We start from the raw sequence: 19,578 nt of genomic DNA on the forward strand, positions 1-19,578 counted from the left end.
CATAAGTGACCTCTGATGATTTCTCTGGTACCCCTCACATTTTTATGTTGGCAGTATAGTGCACTGTGTTACACTTTTTACAATGCAACATGTTGCATTTTTCATTCATTATGAATTTTTTCATTCACTCATTTTAATAGTGTCCTGCTAGTGTATTAAACATCAAAAACACTTGAAACAAAACACATACTATTTACATTTGTTTCATGTGCTGAAAATATTAAATACAGAGTGAACAAGGCCCTTGAAATATTCATGCCAAAAGATATAAAGTTGATGCAGTTAAACCCAAGCTATGGCTACCTCTCTGTGCCAGTTTGCCTATGATGTGTTTTGTCCCACTATATGCAAAAAACATACAATTCTTACTTTCCCTAAAATCTTACTCCTGATGACTAGATTGAATTAATTATGTAGAATTAGGATCCTTCTTATACAGGGGAGGGCTGGCAAATTTTAACCCTGGGGCAAGAGTCAACTCAGAAGCCTTTTAGGAACATTTTAAAGGAAAAAAAATGCTGGTGGTCCAGTGACCCAGCCCAAGATAGCCAACTATGGGACCGGCACGGGTTGCCTGCCCCTGTACTTATGTTACATAGGTGTGCTGTATGTTTTAAAATTCTGGGTCCCCTTCATACAGTGGTCTTCAAGTCTTTATTAGGTATATGTAAAGAGTGATATGACAGTGGTACTTAGATAAGAGATATAAAGACACCTATTGTTAGTGCAGTAAGGGATATTTTTATGTTTTAACTATATTAAATTATTTTAAATTGTAGAGATGATGGATACATGGCAAAAGGGCCACAGTGGTCTCGTGAATAAAGCAGCATATTGCAGTTTGTAATGCAAAGAATCCTGATTGAAAGGAGATAAGTCTATAAATCTGGGAGAAGTTACTGAATACAAAAAAACAAAGTATGTAGTGCATGTCACAATTGGTTTGGAAAAAATATGCTATTGGTTCATTTGGCAGATGTGTAGTGTATATTAAAGCTCCTCTCTTCTAATAAAGGCATCTCTAACTTGAATCTTAACAAATCTATGATCAGAGAGGAGGGATGTTCATTTGGCAAAATGCCAGCAGAGTTTGAAAGTTTCAAGATTGATGCAAGTAGCATATTTGCACTCATTGAGGGGTCTATGCATCACTAAGATGCAGTACGGCTAAATATGCATCGTTGCACATCGCAGTGAGGCATATTTAGGTACCGCTAAGATGCACCATGCCGGGACATGTGACCCCTCTCCTGCGGTCTTTTTTTCCAGCTTACTGGCAGCTTAGCGCTGCCGGTGACAGGAGGAAGTGCTGTGCGCATGCACCAGAGAGGCTTCAGCAGAATCCCATAGGAAATGACAGGTAACACCATCCTGAGATGGCGTTACTTGTCTGTGCAATGCGAACATTATCAAAGCTTCATGCATTGCAGACATCGTAAAGGTGTTGCCTATAGTAACCAATCAGATTCTAGTTATCATTTATCTATTGATTTCTACAAAATGACAGCTAGAATCTGATTGGTTTCTATAGGCAACATCTCCGCTTTTTCAAACCTGCAGTTTAGTAAATATACCCCTATGTCTGAACATGGCAGAATCGCCACCATATGGCCCTAATCTTAAAGTGGACTATTCAACCTACACATAGTCACACAGCATATAGATATATAAATAGGCATCATTTTAAAAAAGACATGTTATATTTACTGTGTTACAGCTGTGTAATTTCTTCTAAATTCCTTTTTTACATGTCTTCATGAAGATACTCATCTTCTAGGAAAGCATGAAATATTCATGAGTCTAATAAAAGTGTGGCATCCCACATACTGGCAGAAGCATGCTGACCGTGTACCTGCACATTTTTCTATGACATTATCAAATTGTAGAATGTCTACCAGGTTACAAGACAGATTCCTGATTAGTTCTCAGTGATGGCATGAAATTAGTGTCATTGGATCTTATACCACACCAGCAATAAGTAAAATAATATTTAAGGTATTGTGACAGTTTTTCACAAAGGGCAGTATTCTAAAGCTGATTTTATCAAGAATGATATGAGTGGCAAATGTGAGGTCCACAGTAAAGCCTAGAGCAGATGTAGGCCAACTGGGGCTCTCCAGCTGCTGTGGAATTACAAGTTCAAGCATGCCCTGACAGCCAGCTGCAAGAGCCACAGGTTGTCTGTGCTCATCAGACTAGTGGTTTCTATTATTGTTTTCCAAACAGGAGGTAATGCAAGAAAACCTTTTGTAAAATACAACAGGACAGGTATGGACAGGAACACCAAAAAGTCATGCAGACATCACATTCTCATAAAGTATAATAATAATAATTAATAATATTATTTTTCTCCTGCAATATAGTAAGCTATGAAGATAACATTATATATTTTTTAAGATTAATTATTCATGCGAGTTCTAGTCTAGATTCTCAGTTATTTTGGATCACAGCAATACACGTAACTGTTCTTTAGTATTGTTTAGAGGATACAATTTTACCTACTCTGATCCCCCCCCTCCCCAATCTGTTTTATATTCTTAATCACAACAATACTCCACTGTTTTCAGAGTACAGAAGTCTATAGTAATGTATTGAATACATTTGTTTTGAATAAGGTCAAAAGAGGTTTGGACAAAGGCAGGTTGCAGGTGTTTTATGTAGCCTGGCATAAAGCCATGTTGGAATGTGATACGGGCCCTGTCTGCTCACTCTGAGGACCAGATTAGAAGGGAATTCACATGTAATTAGTTGGATTCACCACGTATTTTTATTGTCCTGCTGATTGTTCAGATGTTCATTTGTACCTCTTGTGTGTTGAATGATGCTTCATAACTTCACTTCTCTTTTTCAATACAGCTAAAAGTGTTTTACTGTTTGACTTGTATATTTGGTTAAATCAGCTTCCATATGCTGGGATGGAAAATATGTATATTACGTGTGAATAGATTTGGAATTGTTCACATATGTGTGCAATCCAATAAACATCTGCAAGCCTAAGTTTTGTCCGCTAGGACATGAGATAATGCAATAATGTATAAAATATGTTTTATATAATAAATCTGGCAGTATATATCCAATGAAATTCATATTTGGATGGGTAACCTGCAGGTGTCTGTATGATGTTGCTTCAAGTGACCATGTCATTTTATTAGCTCCCTGGATTGAAAGCTGCATGTTGGCCACTCCCTGGCTGAGTAACTAGAGCTGTTAACATACTTGTTTTGAAGTAACATTATACTGGGAGAAACCTGAGGACTTTCAATTGCTCTGTGTTCTATTCATTGTGACCATTATTGAATGTAAAATAAAATGGACATTTTGTGCAACCACATTTTCACACAATCATTATCTGACCTTTACTGGTATGTACTTTTAAGTTGTTTTTGGCATGTTACAGAGTTGATGAAACACCAGTGAGAAGTTGAAATGCATGAGTAAGTATCTTTAATTTTATTATTGGTTCACCTATTCACATGCCTGAGAAGAGAGCTACAGAGTCTGAAAGCCTGCATTGGAATCTGCTCAGTTATCCAATAAAGGTTATTTCCTTATTTCTACTTTTGCCACTTATTCGGAAATCCTTGTGACATGAGTTACCTGTGACATTTTTTAAAATGTGTTCCACAACATTTTTTTGAAGTTACTGGGCATAGTCGGGTGCTTCTCTCGGAGGGATTATCTTTAGAGTTAAATGGTGTGGTCAGGGTTTATCATAGCATAGTCTGTACCTCTTATGACACACATCCCACCCCAACTGGATGGTGTAATATAATTAGCTCTGAGAATAAACCCAAACTCAGAACAGCTACTGGGAACTGGACAGAAGTTCCCAGCTTAAATAATGGTTCCAGTACTGGTTCTATTGTTCATGAAACCTGAAGACTTAAGACATAAATAAAAAGAGCTTTTTGTCTGTGCAAGAGCTACATGGGGCTTGTGTATTAGGCACTATGGGAAATAATGCATCCTATTGTTCCACAAAAATAAAAAGTAGCATATATAATTAAACCTTATAATGTTCAATTTTATTATAAATTGTAAGGTTTTCAAAAAAGCACTGATTCTTGAATTAGTCTCTACCCCCTTGTTTAATTTTTGCTAGCCGTTTTTTGAAAAAAAATACATTAAAGAAAACATGGTAGTATTAGCAGCAGACAGAGGAGAGAGGGTTTATAGATTATAAATTCATGCATATTCCCCCCAGCACAACAATAGTTGTTGTTTTCTGTAGCATAGTGCTAGATTGTTTTATGGATTGATTCCTGACTACAATTTACTGATAGTTAATGATTTTGTACACTGTCTAATGGACAGAGTAGTTCCAATTTTTACAATTACTATTTAATGTAGTTTAGTACTTTGCATAATTTGTATGTGGTTTTTAAAAGGATCAGAGTACCTATTGTCGTGGTATTCTTAAAACAGAGGCCACATTAACGAGCCCAAAAAAAGATGGACAACCTGTAGCCAATCAGGGCTTGGAAAACAGGTAGGTAATAGGCATCTCTAAAAGTTAATAACAAAAGAATATGAGGCCCCTGTCAAACAGACATACAGGCGTCCCTGGCGCTTTGGAGAACTCTGGCACTCCTCTAGATAAGTCTTATGCACGACTGAGACTGAACATCTGCCAGAAAAAAACATTAGCAATGTGCTCTGGAGTGCATTGTTACAGACGCATTGGTGGGTCCATTTAGCAATAAAGTGTATTGCTATGAAATCCCTGTCACTGCTGGGTAAATAAAATCTGCATTCCCGGCAATGAATGGGATTTTGAGTGACAGGTCAGCATGAAACTGGTTGGGTTGGGAGAGGATTTGATTCCGTACGTTTACTGCAACAGGGATGGAGAAAAAAATAGAGACCCAGTATGGAGAAGAAATAAGACAGGTAGGTAAGGCAAGGAGGTATTTGTATTAATTATAATTGGTAAAAAGCCACCCCTAAACAATAATAAACTATGCAGAGCAACTGTGAATGGAAGATACCTTCCACCCCGAAACATACATGTCCACTGGCGGAACTATTTGAAGGGAGGTATGCACTATACATAGAGTAGAAATCTGTATTTTGACATAATACAATTGGAATGGCATAATCCTCTTTGAATAGAAATACTGGTATAGGATAATATCACCATAAATGCCTACTTCTAAGATTTCTCCCCCCCCCCCCGGGGGAGAAGTTATGTGACATGGGGCAGGAGGGGGGCGTGGTGACATTTCACGTCACCATAGCTTAATGCCCCCTCCATTAACTGCCGTTAATTTTGCCAAAATTTGGGAGTTTTGCTTACTCTTCCGGGAGGACTCCCCGAAATTCGGGAGCCTCCTGGGAATTCCGGGAGAGTAGGCAGGTATGAGTATCACCAAAAAAAAAAGTTTAATGGGAAGGAACAACTTGGCCCCAAAAATTAACCTTTTGCATGCCACTGCTGCACCTCTTCCTCCATGCTCTTGCTGCTCGTCTGCAGGTTCGCCAGGAAGGAGATCTTTTTTTTCATATGTTGGTGGACAACACACAGCCAGCAGGAGTGAGAGGAGCAGTGACTGGGCAGAAGACATCGGGAGACCTGTCAATATCCGCCAGGACCAAAGCAAGTAACTTTTTGGGGCCAGGATATTTATGCCAAAACTGATTTATTTTTTTCCAACTTTAGGTGAAATTATCCATTAACACAAATTTCTGGAATTAGAAATGTATTTTTTTCATAGGGTACAACACCTGCCAACATTTCAAATGGCTAATGTGGGACACTCAGCTCTTGTACATTCTAGGTAAACAAGAAGCCTTATATTTGTGGTTTGTTTAGCTTTATTAACTTCATAATTTATGGTTTAACTGTAATGCATTTAGCTGTGGTCACTGCATTATCCTATTGATGAGTGATATCTATGGTAAATACATCCTCATTACACAGTCAAGTCCTAGACACATCTTAAATAAAACATGCTGAATTTCAAATGCATCGAGAGCTAGACCATGTATGAAAGATTAATTTACAATAGAAATCAGTGATCTGTACGATATGCAGTGATCACAGCTAAATGTACTGCAGGTAAACCATTTGTTTTTTACCTAGTGTATATAAGTTCTTAAAATGAATACAAACACTTCAAAGGACAACATCATATATTCAGTATCGTTTTAAGAACAACACCTGATCAGTTTATCGATGCACACAAGAACCTAAAGGGGGATTTCATGGCCACACCTGATAATTATTGAGTTGAGGTGCTTCAATCAGACCCGTTGTCAGAGGTGTATAAAATCAAGCACCCAGCCATGCAGTCTCAATTTGCAAACATGTGTAATACAAAATGGGTCATTCTGAAGAGATCGGTGACTTCAAGCGTGGTACTGTGATAGGATGCCACCTTTACAATAAGACAGTTCGTGAAATTTCATCCCTGCTGGATATTCCACGGTCAACTGTAAGTGATATTATTAGAAAGTGGAAGCGTTTAGGAACAACAGCAACTCAGCCACGAAGCGGAAGACCGCGTAAAATTACAGAGCAGGATCAATGACTGTTTAGGCGCGGGAGCTTAATTTAATAGGTTTTCATGGTCGAGCAGCTGCATGTGAGCCTGAGATAGAGTGGTGTTAAGCACACCGACACTGGACTGTGGAGAAGGTGAAACGTGCTCTGTGGAGTGACTAATCACGCTTTTTTGTTTGGCAGTCAGATGGGCGAGTTTGGCTTTGGCAGATGCCGGCAGAACGTTAGCTGTCTGACTGCATTATGCCAATTGTGTAATTTGGTGGAGGAGGGATAATGGTATGGGGCTGTTTTTCAGGGTTTGGGCTAGGCCCCTTATCTCCAGTGAAGGGCAATCTTAATGCTTCAGCATACAAACCCATTTTGGACAATGCTATGCTTCCAACTTTGTGGCAAAAGTTTGGGCAAGACCCTTTTCTATTCCAACATAACTGCCCTAATGCACAAATCAAGGACTGCAAAGCCATGGTTGATGAGTTCGGTGTGGAAGAACTTGACAGAGCCCCAACCTCAACCCTATTGAACACTTTTGGGATGAACTGGAATGGAGATTGAGAGCCAAGCCTCCACGTCCAACATCAGTGCCTGATCTCATAAATGCTCTACAGAATGAATGGGCACAAATTCCCACAGAAACACTCCAATATCTTGTGGAAAGCCTTCCAAGAAGAGTGGAAGCTGTTATCGCAAAAGGGTGACCAACTTCTTTTTAAGTATATGTATTTGAATACAATGTCATTACGAGCCCTGTTGGTGTAATGATCGAGCGTCCAAATATTTTTGTCCTTATAGTGTGTGTTTGTGTGTTTGTGTGTGTATGTGTGTGTATATATATATATTTATATATATATATTTGTATGTATATATATATATATATATATATATATATATTTAGAGAGAGAGATGTGTATATATATATATATATATATATATATATATATATATATATATATGTATATATTTAGACAGAGGGAGAGGTATAGATATATATATATATATATATATATATATATATATATATATATATATATAGAGAGAGAGAGAGAGAGAGGCGTATAGATAGATATATGTATGTAGATATATGTATGTGTATATATATATATATATATATATATATATATATATGTATATATATATATATATATATATATATATATATATATATATATAGATAGAGAGAGAGAGAGAGAGAGAGAGAGAGAGAGAGAGGTATAGATAGATAGATATCTCTATCTCTGTATATAGACTGTTGTGCACTTCTAATTGCTACCCAATAACGATTGTCGTTTGCCGATGTGTGATTCCAAAGCACAAAGTAATTTAATAGCCAAAAGTAGCAGAATAAGAAGTCAGAATAAAATAAGTACAGCCGTTATTTATCGCAGGCTCCCTGGATCCAGTGTACAGTCATTCAGGTCTGAAGGCTGTGGTCAAGAAGACTGGTTACTAGGTCCAGAGCCCCTGCTTATATACATTCGGTGAATACAGTAAAACAATGCAGATGATGTGGCTTGCTTCTATTGGTCCAGGCTTCAGGAAGGTCCAGTGTACTGCAGGTTATAGGCCAGTTCAAACCAAAATATCCAAAGGTGGGGGTTAGCTCTCCAGGGGATGCATTCCGATTTTCCCACCAAGAATCCAGTTTAAACTAGTCTATTTATATTATAAAGGCAGCATCATTTTAAACATTTATTCCCTAACATCGCTAACTAGAGTATGCAATGTGTAATTCCTTTGGCGAATTAACCAGACAACTGCGGATGAATAGGAAATTAAAATGATACTAAACATGACATATTTCCTGCAACCGGAACCTTTGATTTCACTAACATGTATATAACTTTTAATATTAAATATAAATACTGCTACATTTTGACATTAATAACTATGTGTTGCAACTACAATTAATGTGTACTAATTACAAATGTATATGTTCGTGTACATCTATGTAAAAGTGTAAACTCTGTCATTGCCATGTGTTGCAGCTGGATATGCTTCTCCACGCCGTAGCGTGCTTTACACATAATTTCAGACAAAGACAACCAAGTTTGCTAGATATTAATTGAAATGACTTTATCCAATTTGCTGACCTCAACAAGACCTGTGTATTAAAAGGCTATAGATTATAGTGTTTTTCTCAGTTGATCATGTTGCTGTCCCAGACAAGATACTTTATGGAGATTAAGGAAATAATTGGATTTTGTTTTTTCACAGTTTTCCTTTTGTGCAGTAAGCATGGTACATAATAATTTTGCTGACAGTGGACATCTTGTTTAGTATGTGGCTTGAAATGTGCTTTTCAGATTAAACAAAAAAGTTTTTTCCCTGCTTCCACTGGTCAGGTTTTTGTCCTGACATTGTATATCTTCTTTGTCCAAGAGATTAGTTTATTACTGGAATTGTCTCGCAAAAATGGCAATGTGTGTCTGGCGGAATTTGTAGTCTTCTAGTGTACATGAAGCTATATTTACTATAGGCAGCATATTTATTGTTTATTTGTAATACTTTGAATAGTCTACAGGTACATATACTGAGTATTCAAAGTGCACCTCTCTACATTATCATGTTCACAGATTGGTTACTATCTAATATGATCTACTTGTATGTAGAAAAGACAAAGATTCAGGTTATGGGGTCAAAACTATTCACTATATCCTATTCTGTATAATACTAGTACCATTGTCAAAGAGTGCTACAAAACAGCTGCATTTGTAAGTAAGTTTTCTTTTCCAGTTTACTGAAAGATCTACAACATATGGTTTTATGCCTTATTACTCTAATGATAAACAAGCATCTGTTTGTCATGTTTTTTCTTCTTTCCAGCATAGCAGAAAATCGTCCTCTGACCTAGTTTTATGGCTCTGCGCTATTACACTTTGTAATAACTTCTCTCTTCTTGCCTAATATATAAAGTATGGTATTTGTTAATGCATAAAGAACATAAACAAGTAATAAGATATAATACATGTTTAAATGTCTCCTTCATTTACACAGTGCATAATTATTATTTCTGTCTTTCGTATCATGCAATTCCACTTCCTGACATGAACAAATTATTTGACTGTTGATTTTTGTATCCTAAGGGGGGAATTCAGTTACTGACGATGTCACGTTGAAGCCTCACACAATGAGTCTCCGTGGGATGTTTGGATAGTAAAGCATAACTGATTTTTGTTGGTGTGAGCAAAAATCAGCTAATCTTTACTGAGCATAATAGTTCCCTCTGAATTTAATTCCCTGCTTAGTCGGATCCACTTGCAGCTGTTGCGTTGGTTATGTAAATGTCAATGTAAAGAAGAGAGACACTATGCTAGTATTTTGATTATGATGTTAATGGGATCCTTTTTGCTGTTGTGACATACCTGCTGTCACTGATGTTACATTTTTTATATTTAGTGACACATTGATATTAAACTAATGTAATTAATAAAACAAGAATCAGGAAAAATGGTGCTTTTTTCAAACCAAAATAAATTACAATTTCTTTAACTTTTGCTAGAAAATATTGCTCACATATATGGTCACATGTAAGCAGGATAAGACACATGGATGAAAAAGCGAATTTACATGCATCATCATCATCATGATCAACATTTATTTATATAGCACCAGCAAATTCCGTAGCGCTTTACAACTGGGAACAACCATTTATAAGACAAAACTGGGTAATACATACAGACAGAGAGGTAAGAGAACCCTGCTCGCAAGCTTACAATCTATAGGACAATGGGAGTTTGAAACACAAGGGCAGGTGCTACATCATATTGCACAATGGATCAGCTAGAATGCAAAGGTAAAAGTATTGAGTGTGCTGTGTGTCTATCAATATTGGTCAGAGGGTTGTTGTCTTGCGTTAGCAGTGTAGAGGATGGTAATAGGGTAATCTAGGGAAATTAAGATGGTGGTTGAGGAATATCATAACCTTGTCTGAAGAGGTGGGTTTTCAGTGAACGCTTCAAGGTTTGAAGACTAGAGGAAAGTCTTACTGTGCGTGGGAGGGAATTCCACAAAGTGGGTGCAGCCTGGAAAAAATCCTGTAACCGAGAATGAGAGTAAGTGATGAGAGTGGAAGAGAGACGTATATCTTGTGCAGAACGGAGGTGTCGAGTTGGGAGATAGTTTGAGACAAGTGAGGAAATGTATGTCCGTGCAATTTTGTTGATGCATGTGTTCAGTCAGATGCATCTCAATGACTATGCATCAAGATGTTCATCACTAGCATATGCAGTGGGTTTACCTCAGTAGCAACAAGTGTGCATACATATGCTACATGCTAGCATAGAGGAAGCTAAGAGATGTGACTTGACAGTGGTAGTAGTAAATGAGAAAGTCGCATTACCCTATTTGTACACAATATAATAATGTATTGAAAAGTCATAAACACAAGAGAAAATAGTGTCTGGACACTATTGTTAATATACATGAAAGTGTATTCCATGTAAAATGTGATTAAATATAATTTAATTTAATTAAATACAAACATCTGTTATTTCCTACCAGAGTACAAATGTAAATATGAATTAAGTAATGCGACCGCAGCTTCATATTAAATAAGCTAGAGTGGTCAATTTGCAATCAGCCAATCAGGAGCAGCGAGCTACTACTGCTGATCGTCGTCATCATCATTGCGTCTCATATCACCAGCCCTCAACCATCCGCAAGAGATATGCCTCCTGACAGGTGTTTGTGCATCTGCGTCCAAGTTTACTACAGTCGAAATAATGTGAATATGCCCCTTTGGTAATTTACTTACACTTGCAGAACAGATGTATGTATATGCATTTGTGCAGGACGGAAATGCGTATTTTCCTAATAAAGAGGCAAATTTACATGAGCCAAAAACCTCCATGGCATAGTTTAGACTTTTTTTGCTGAATGTTACTTGTAAACTCGTATGACACTGGTATTGTGACACACAGTTGAGTCCAGACATCCTGGTTGGGAACCATTACCCTTTATAATCTTCTGCACAAAACCCACTGGAAACGCATGCATATGTGTATATGTTTATATGTTTTTCTTAGTATCTTGTATACCTATAACTGATTATATGTGCATGTAGAGATCCAAAAGCAATGTATTTTGTTTACAGCCTATATGTTTCACAATCAAAATGCAGCAAACATTTTGACACTGTGCTAAATAATCACGTTCGTTTGATGAGCAGTTTATAAGTGCACAATTTAAGTGAAGTGTAATTCTGTTAGAGTTGAAATCATAGCACATCACAGTCCAATTTTATATTTTCAGTAGATATTTACTAAGACCAAGAAAGAAATCTTCCATAGCAGTCAGAAAGCACTAGTCCCTGCCAGCTGGTAGTTTGAGTGCAATTCTTTAGCTTCCTTTTTTTTTTCATCATGCTATTGGAATAGAATAGGCTACATGTGTGATTAATGTACATAGTCACACATAATATCAGCTAATTACACCCACCGGTTCCACATGTAAATTGTTACTTTGTCTCTGTTGCCAACGGAATTGACTTCAAAGATGCAAGAATATAATTATCTTAAAAACAGTCGATTTCTGGGATATGGTTAGCACAAAGTATATATCAGTAATTTGCATCAACAAACTTTAGTATTGTATCTGTTGAAATTTGATTACATTGAGCACACAAATTTGAATTATTAGACTACACATAAAACTAATATAATGAGTGCCAACATTAGTTCATTTTACGTTTTGTGATTCCCAGAGAGTAAAGATACAGGTCCTCTCTCAGATCCACCTTGTCACATGCTTACCTATAAGGGCAGTAGGAAGTGTGAATGAATGTTACATTCTGGGTATCAAAAAATGAGCAATTAATTCTGACTCAAAAAAAGGTTTAATTCGGTTGGATAGTGTGTTAGATGATTGCACACCTGAGGCTGCCATGCTTAGAGCTGAATGCTGAATGTAACTATTTGCCTAGCAACCATGATCCTACACATAGTAGTAGAAGTAATTGCACCGATGATAGATCAAACAAACAATTGGAAAGCTTCTATTTCTTAACAGATTGTAGGTTGTCATTGGAATTCCATTGCAAAAAAATTGTCAACTATAGAACACGAATTTAGTTCTATTAAATTCATAAAACCTTTTGCCATATGTCGGCTATCACTCTTTCTCTCTATCTCTCTTGCTGCTTATCTTATGGCTTGTTTTCATTTGTCTCCAAAGGAATCTTCACACATTGGGTGACTTTTAAAATATGGATAATACTGTAAGAAGTAATTAAAAGTTTCAAAAAAACTGAACACTTTAGGTGAGTAAACTTGGATAATTGTTTATTTTATAAAAAAAAATAAGTGTTGTTCACATGTAAGTGTAGTGATATGTTCCTTTTAATTTTTAGAGGTAATGTGTCAACTAGGGAAAATACCACTTACACATACAGTAGTACATACAATGGTCAAAACAATGCTTGTAAGTCTCTTGCATATTCTAGATTAATATGAGACTGCAAGCATGGAAGCCTTTCAGTTTAACAATCTTAGACACAAAGGGATTGATGCTGTGATGCTGAGTTGGGCACGTATGTATCCAAAATTACGCTGAAAAAAGTTGCACATAGAAAAGCATACCTGGAAGCATATGGTGAGCTAGCTGCATAGCAAAGCATACCTGGAAGCATATGGTGAGCTAGCTGGAGGCAACTAAACATGCCTTCATCTCTGCAGCCGTAGCATATGCAACCAGCTCGACCCATTTGTGCATTGAGAATGTTGTGCAACTGCCCCATTTGTAAACACTTTTTGACCTTGACTATTATCAACCTTATTATATGCAATGTGTCTGCACCACTAATAGCTCACATTAATCACACTGTTTCATAATTATTCATTCAAATCATTTGAAGAAATTCTTTCAATGTATGTTCATTAAAAAAAAGCAGATTGAAACAACTGTATTTTTTGGGACACATTTTATAAACTTTTTCCCCCAAACTATCTAATTGTTTTATTGTAATTTCTAGTTAAATACAACAAAATGATTTCAATAAATATATAAGTAAGTGAATATATTGCATGGCTCATGGTATACAGGAGGACATCTGTAAATGGATGCCATCCAGGTATGATTGGGTCATATCCATATTTCTTCAAGGCATATTTCCTTATATGCAGCATGTGGATGAAAGAAATGCAAAATATAAGTGGGCCAGTAATGATTTTTTTTTTTTAAATAATGTAAACATGCCCTAAATACAGAGTTTATCCATCATTGATGATCATTGAGTTTTGGACATAGGTTTATTATTTAATTTTATGTTTATATTATTTCTACATTATATGGAACGTAGACTTTGTGTTATGCATTCCTAATTTATATGGTTATGTCCAAAACCAACAATTATGCATAGGTCTAATCAGAATTCATCAAGTCTGACCCCGCGACCAGGATAGATCAACTTTTCTATGGATTACACTAATTTGACAAAACCATATTTATACATAATTAAAGACATATATATGTTAAACTCTGCAGTAATATAAACTCTATAATAAAAACAGGAGATTATTAGTGCGCAGATTGTGAATGAGTATCTACCATGTCAAGGTGACCTCACCCATCTATTCATAGGTGGTTTTAATCAGAGCTGTCTGGTTCCAGCCAATACTACTTTAAAGGCACTAAATGAGGTAAGCCCCATATTGTAAAAATTAAATTAAAAAGAACCTCTTGTTTATTCTAGTTCTTTTATAGAGTGTATATTACTGCTGAGTTTAACATATATATGTCTTTACTTATGAAAACATCTGGTTTAGTGCTTAAAGTTTGCATCTGCATTTTGATATAAAGATATAAAAAAGTTCACTTTTAATAAGATCTTCAATCCTGTAACTCAGAATCCTTTCCTTCTTTTTAAATCACGAAGTAGATACACATCTCCGCGTCTTCCCCTTTCATGTTACCCAATCTCCACAGAAAATAAATCTGGCTAAAAATAGATAAAACAAGGGGGTGCTTCCATGGTGTAAAATCAGATTGGCAGTTTATTGAACAGAATAAAAAATTCACACATACCAAAGATCAAAAGTATACAGGCATATCTCGGGTTTTATAGGTATAAAGTCATAAGATGCTTTTCGTATTACACACAGCATATAACTAAGACGTTGGCTACTTGCTCCAAGCCATGTCCGGTGTCTGTCTGTCTCTCTCTCTCTGTCTCTCTCTCTCTCTCACACTGTCTGTCTGTCCCTCTCTCTCTCTCTCTCTCTCTCTCTATATATATATATATATATATATATATATATATATATATATATACATATATATATATATATATATATATATATATATGGAGAGAGAGAGAGGGAGATAGATTTTTTAGATATAGATATATATATATAGATATATATATGTGGCTATTTGTCAGGCGCCATCTCCGCACTGACACTTGGTGCAGGAGACGGACGCCTGCACCTTCTCGGCACTCACGTCCTGTTGCCTAGCAGCATGATGCTATCTCTGCCTTCCTGTCAGCAGTCTCCATGTCTAACCGCCAAAATCTCCCTAACCCAATCAGGAGGCACCTAATGGTATATAAAGCAGCCTCTGACACCTGTCTAGTGCCAAATTTTTGGTTCACTCCTGCTCCAGCATTTCCTGTACTTCTGATCCTGTGTACTTCGGTTCTGACTCAGCTTCCTGTGACTATTCTCCTGTGTTTCGTTTTGGTACCTCGCTGCCCGGCTGGTTTGACTGTTTGGCTTGACCTGACTTCTCCTTGGATCTTCCCTGTGTACTGCACCACTCGGTTGGCTCTGACCTGGATTGCCTGACTACGCCTGTCTACTACTGTCGCTACACCGGTGACTGTCTTGGAGAACCACGACCTGCGTACCCTCTGCAGCTAAGCCCAAACCCCCTTGCGGGGGTCCCTGGTGAATTCCGGGGGTACGTTAGACTCCGCGCCTCCCTGTTCAGTTGTGCCAATACCGGTTAGCCGCCATCTCTGCAATTCCGTGACACCATTGTAATGAAATGTACACCAAATGTCAGCAACAACCCTTGCAATCCACACATGCAATGAAATCAAACCATAGATGTCCATAAATTAAGTTTTGTGTGATAATGTGAAATGACAGGTAAAAAGAATTCCACAAGCTTTCTGAAATTTATTTAATACTTTGTACAAAAGCCGTTGTTGGTAATGACAGCTTCAAGATGCCTCCTGTATGGATAAACTAGTTGCAACGCAAATAGTCTTCAAATCTTGAAGGTTCCATGGGCTTCTTCTATGAACTCTGATCTTTTGTTCTTGCCATAGATTTTCAATTGGATTCAAGTCAGGTGATTGGCTAGGCCATTCTAGCAGTTTTATTTTTGGGTTGGGTACAATATATAACTATCGTGACTATTCCGACACGCAGAATTCCTGCAAAAAAATTCCGAAAGACTGAAAAAATGAAAGAAAATTAAACAGACTTACCTTCAATCCGATGCTGGAGATGGCCGATGGGCACAGCATGGTGACATCAAGGTATTCCGATGAAAGAACTGTGCGGCAATGCAATTTGACGTCATTGCGACATCTGTCAATCTAAATTTAAAGCGGTGATGTGGGGACTCCTAAGGTTAAGTGTTTAAACACTTAACCCCACATGCGTGTCGGAATGGTGGTAATCGTAAAAACGATTACCTCCGTTATTTTCTTTCTCTGAAACCAATTGAGTGTCCTTGGCTATGTGTTTGGGATCATTGTCTTGCTGAAATGTCCACCCTCGTTTCATCTTCAGCATCTTGGTAGATGGCAGCAGATTTTTATCCTTCCTTTAATTACATGCAGTATGCCAGTACCATGTGCAGGAAAACAACCCCACACCATGATGTTCCCACCTCCAAACTTCACTGTTGGTATGGTGTTTTTGGGGTGATGTGCAGTGCCATTTCTCCTCTAAACATGGTGTGTATTATGGCATCCAGAGAGTTAAATTTTGCTCTCATCTGACCACACTATATTCTCCTAATATTTCACAGGCTTGTGCAGCAAACTTTAAACAAGCTTCAACATATTTTTCCTTTAGCAAAGGAGTCTTGCGTGGTGAGCGTGCATACAGGCCATGGCGGTTGAGTGCATTACTTATTGTTTTCTTTGAAACAATTGTACCTGCTAATTCCAGGTCTTTCTGAAGCTCTCCACAAGTGGTCCTTGGTTCTTAGACAACCCTTCTGATAATTTTTTTTCACTCCTCTGTCAGAAATCTTGCGAGGTGCACCTGGTCGTGGCCGGTTTATGGTGAAATGATGTTCTTTCCACTTCCAGATTATGGCCCCAACAGTACTCACTGGAACATTCAGCAGTTTAGAGATCCTTCTGTAACCAATGCCATCATTATGTTTTGCAACAATAAGGTAGCAAAGGTCTTGAGAGAGCTCTTTGCTTTTACCCATCATGAGATGTTTCTTGTGTGACGCCTTCGTAATGAGACACCTTTTTATAGGACATAAGTTGTGGCTGAACCAGTTGGCAGGATTGTTTTCTAATTACTGATAGGTTTCAGCTGGTGTCTTGGCTTCCCATGCCTTTTTGCACCTTCCTTTCTTCATATGTTCAATACTTGTCATTTCACATTGTTACACTGAACTTAAATTATGGACATCTATGATTTGATTCCTTTGCATGTGTGGATCTCAAAGGTTGTTGCTGACATTTGGTGTAAATTTCATTACAATAGCCACATTAAATTTATATTTACTGAGAGAAATGTTAGCACAAAATCTGTAAGGCCATATTGTGTCTCACCACATACCCTGGAACCTCATATAATAATACTACCAAAAGAAGGCAAGGATCCTTTGTTCTGTTCCAGTTGCAGGCCTATTTCCCTCAGCTCCTGGTCCAGTAATACATCTGGACCAGGAGCATCAGATTTGGAATGCAAAGTGGCCCTGAAAAATATTCTAAAAGTGGTCTCATGTGGTAGGAGCTGCCAAATTGTCAGTAGGCGGAGTCAAATCAACAGGAAGTGGGCTGCCAATGTGGGTGCCATCATGCTGCTGGATGTGAGAGTAGCAAGCACACAAGGAGTGCAGCCATCGCTTTAGACAATGTTAGGTTATCCTCCAACCACATCCTCTTCAAACATACTGGATTCTGCGTGCACCACTGTTAATTGTATGTGGCAGCCCACCACAGTAATGCACAAATTTGAATACCAGCTAATTAACTAATCCAAGAAGGAAAGTTCACTTCAATAAGAGTATTACTGACTTTCTGGCTGATATACTATTGGTTTACTATGTTGATCTGAACCCCTGTTTTGAAAATGATGAGACTATAAGCTACTATGGCCATTCAGACTTGAAACTTTTTGCACCTTTGAACTCTTTATACCCGAAGAGCCGTGGCATTTTAGGGAAGTGGTGTACTAGTGTAGGCAATGTAGGGTACGGGCATTTTCAACCAATTGTGTACAGATTCAGACTGAGACATAGTTGCAGATACAGCTGAAAAAGATTTTTGTAAATGTTTGCAAGTTTAACGTAAGTGTTTGAGCAGTGTGTTTGTTGTCAAGCAGAGGCATATGCTACTCATTCAGACCTAGGCATATCTTCAACTCTGAATAGACAGTACATACGCACATACTTCAAGTTATGCTTACGATTGCTTTCCACTGAATCAGGCTCTTAATGAATAAAACTGGGTAGACCTTTTTTGTAAACTTTTAAGTGTTGCTTAAATAATTTCAACGTGACTTTATAGAATCCCTCCACCAAATCTACTGGTGCAGGATAACACACATCCTATTACATATATACAATCTTTTGGTCTCCCCTGGTGATAATGCTTATCGCTGGATGTTGAGAAATGAAAATAAGTCTTATAAACCCTCCTCCGAAGGAAACATTGGGAGAGTATATTGCTCTTCTCTCATAATTCTTCAGTCTCAGATTATTGGTTTTAAAATCTTGTCACTGTTGGCTGGTACAGAGTACTGACAGTTTTACACACGTTTCAGTGTCTCCAATGAGCTAGAGATGTAGGTAGGAGTTATTATTATTATTATCATTTATTTGTTGGGCGCCACAGGGTTTTTGCAGCACCTTACATAATACGAACAGTAGACCATACAGGGTAAAACATTACAGAACAATAAACACTAAGTACCAATGCTTCGGAAACTCCGGGCAGACATATGGAGTGAGGGCGGAGCAGAAGAGTCGGTATGAAGACAGGAGGGGAGAGGGGCCCTGCTCATGCGAGCTTACATCCTAAGGGAGGGTGGACAAAACAGGCATGAAGGGAGGCAGTGATGCAAGGGAGAAAAAGGGACCAGGGGAGAGGGGGGAGAACAAGCAGAGTGGATGAGGGGTTAAGTGGATGGTTGGTAGGCTTTCAGGAACAGGTGAGTTTTGAGTGCCCGTTTAAAGGAGCACAGATTGGGAGCGAGACGGATGGAGTGAGGGAGGTCATTCCAGTGCAGGGGGGCAGCTCGGGAGAAGTCTTGGACTCGGGAGTGGGAAGAGGTAATAAGAGTGGAGGAGAGGCGACGGTCGTTTGCCGAGTGCAGGGAGCGAGCGGGAGTATGAATGGTAAGGAGGTTAGAGATGTAGGGAGCAGTAGACTGGGAGAGAGCTTTGTAAGTGGTAGTAAGGAGTTTAAAGAGGATTCTGTAAGGGAAACGGAGCCAGTGTAAGGCCTGGTAGAGAGGGGAGGCAGAGGAGGAGCGACGTGAGAGAAAGATAAGTCTGGCAGCTGCATTGAGTACAGATCGGAGCGGGGCGAGATGGGAGAGAGGGAGGCCAGTGAGGAGGAGGTTGCAGTAGTCCAGGCGGGAGATGATGAGTGCATGGATGATGGTTTTGGTGGCGTCTTGTGAGAGGAAGGGTCGGATGCGGGTGATGTTGCGCAGTTGGAAGCAACAGGCTTGAGCAAGGGATTGGACGTGGGGGGCAAAAGAGAGAGAGGAGTCAAGGGTGACACCCAGGCAACGGAGTTGGGTGACAGATGAGATGGTAGTGTTGTTAACAATGATAGAGAGGTTGTGGTGAGAGGGGAGTTGTCACGGTTCTCAAACAGAAGTACAGCTAGGAGTCATGAATTCGGTGAAAAACACTGTGTTTATTTGCAGAGA

The 19,578-nt window shown here is 38.3% G+C and overlaps 1 protein-coding gene across 13 annotated transcripts in view; it reads left to right on the plus strand.

The window, feature by feature from the left end:
* NRCAM (neuronal cell adhesion molecule) overlaps window positions 1-19,578 on the plus strand; it is a 200,955-nt gene that overhangs the window by 16,637 nt on the left and 164,740 nt on the right. For all 13 annotated transcript variants that reach the window (XM_075209041.1, XM_075209044.1, XM_075209042.1 and 10 more), the window contains exon 2: window positions 12,674-12,758. The gene's annotated coding sequence lies outside the window, so the exon portion shown is untranslated. The remainder of the gene's footprint in view (window positions 1-12,673; window positions 12,759-19,578) is intronic.

The sequence above is a fragment of the Mixophyes fleayi genome, chromosome 4 (assembly GCF_038048845.1).
Source record: "Mixophyes fleayi isolate aMixFle1 chromosome 4, aMixFle1.hap1, whole genome shotgun sequence".
NCBI classification, from domain to species: Eukaryota; Metazoa; Chordata; class Amphibia; order Anura; family Limnodynastidae; genus Mixophyes; species Mixophyes fleayi.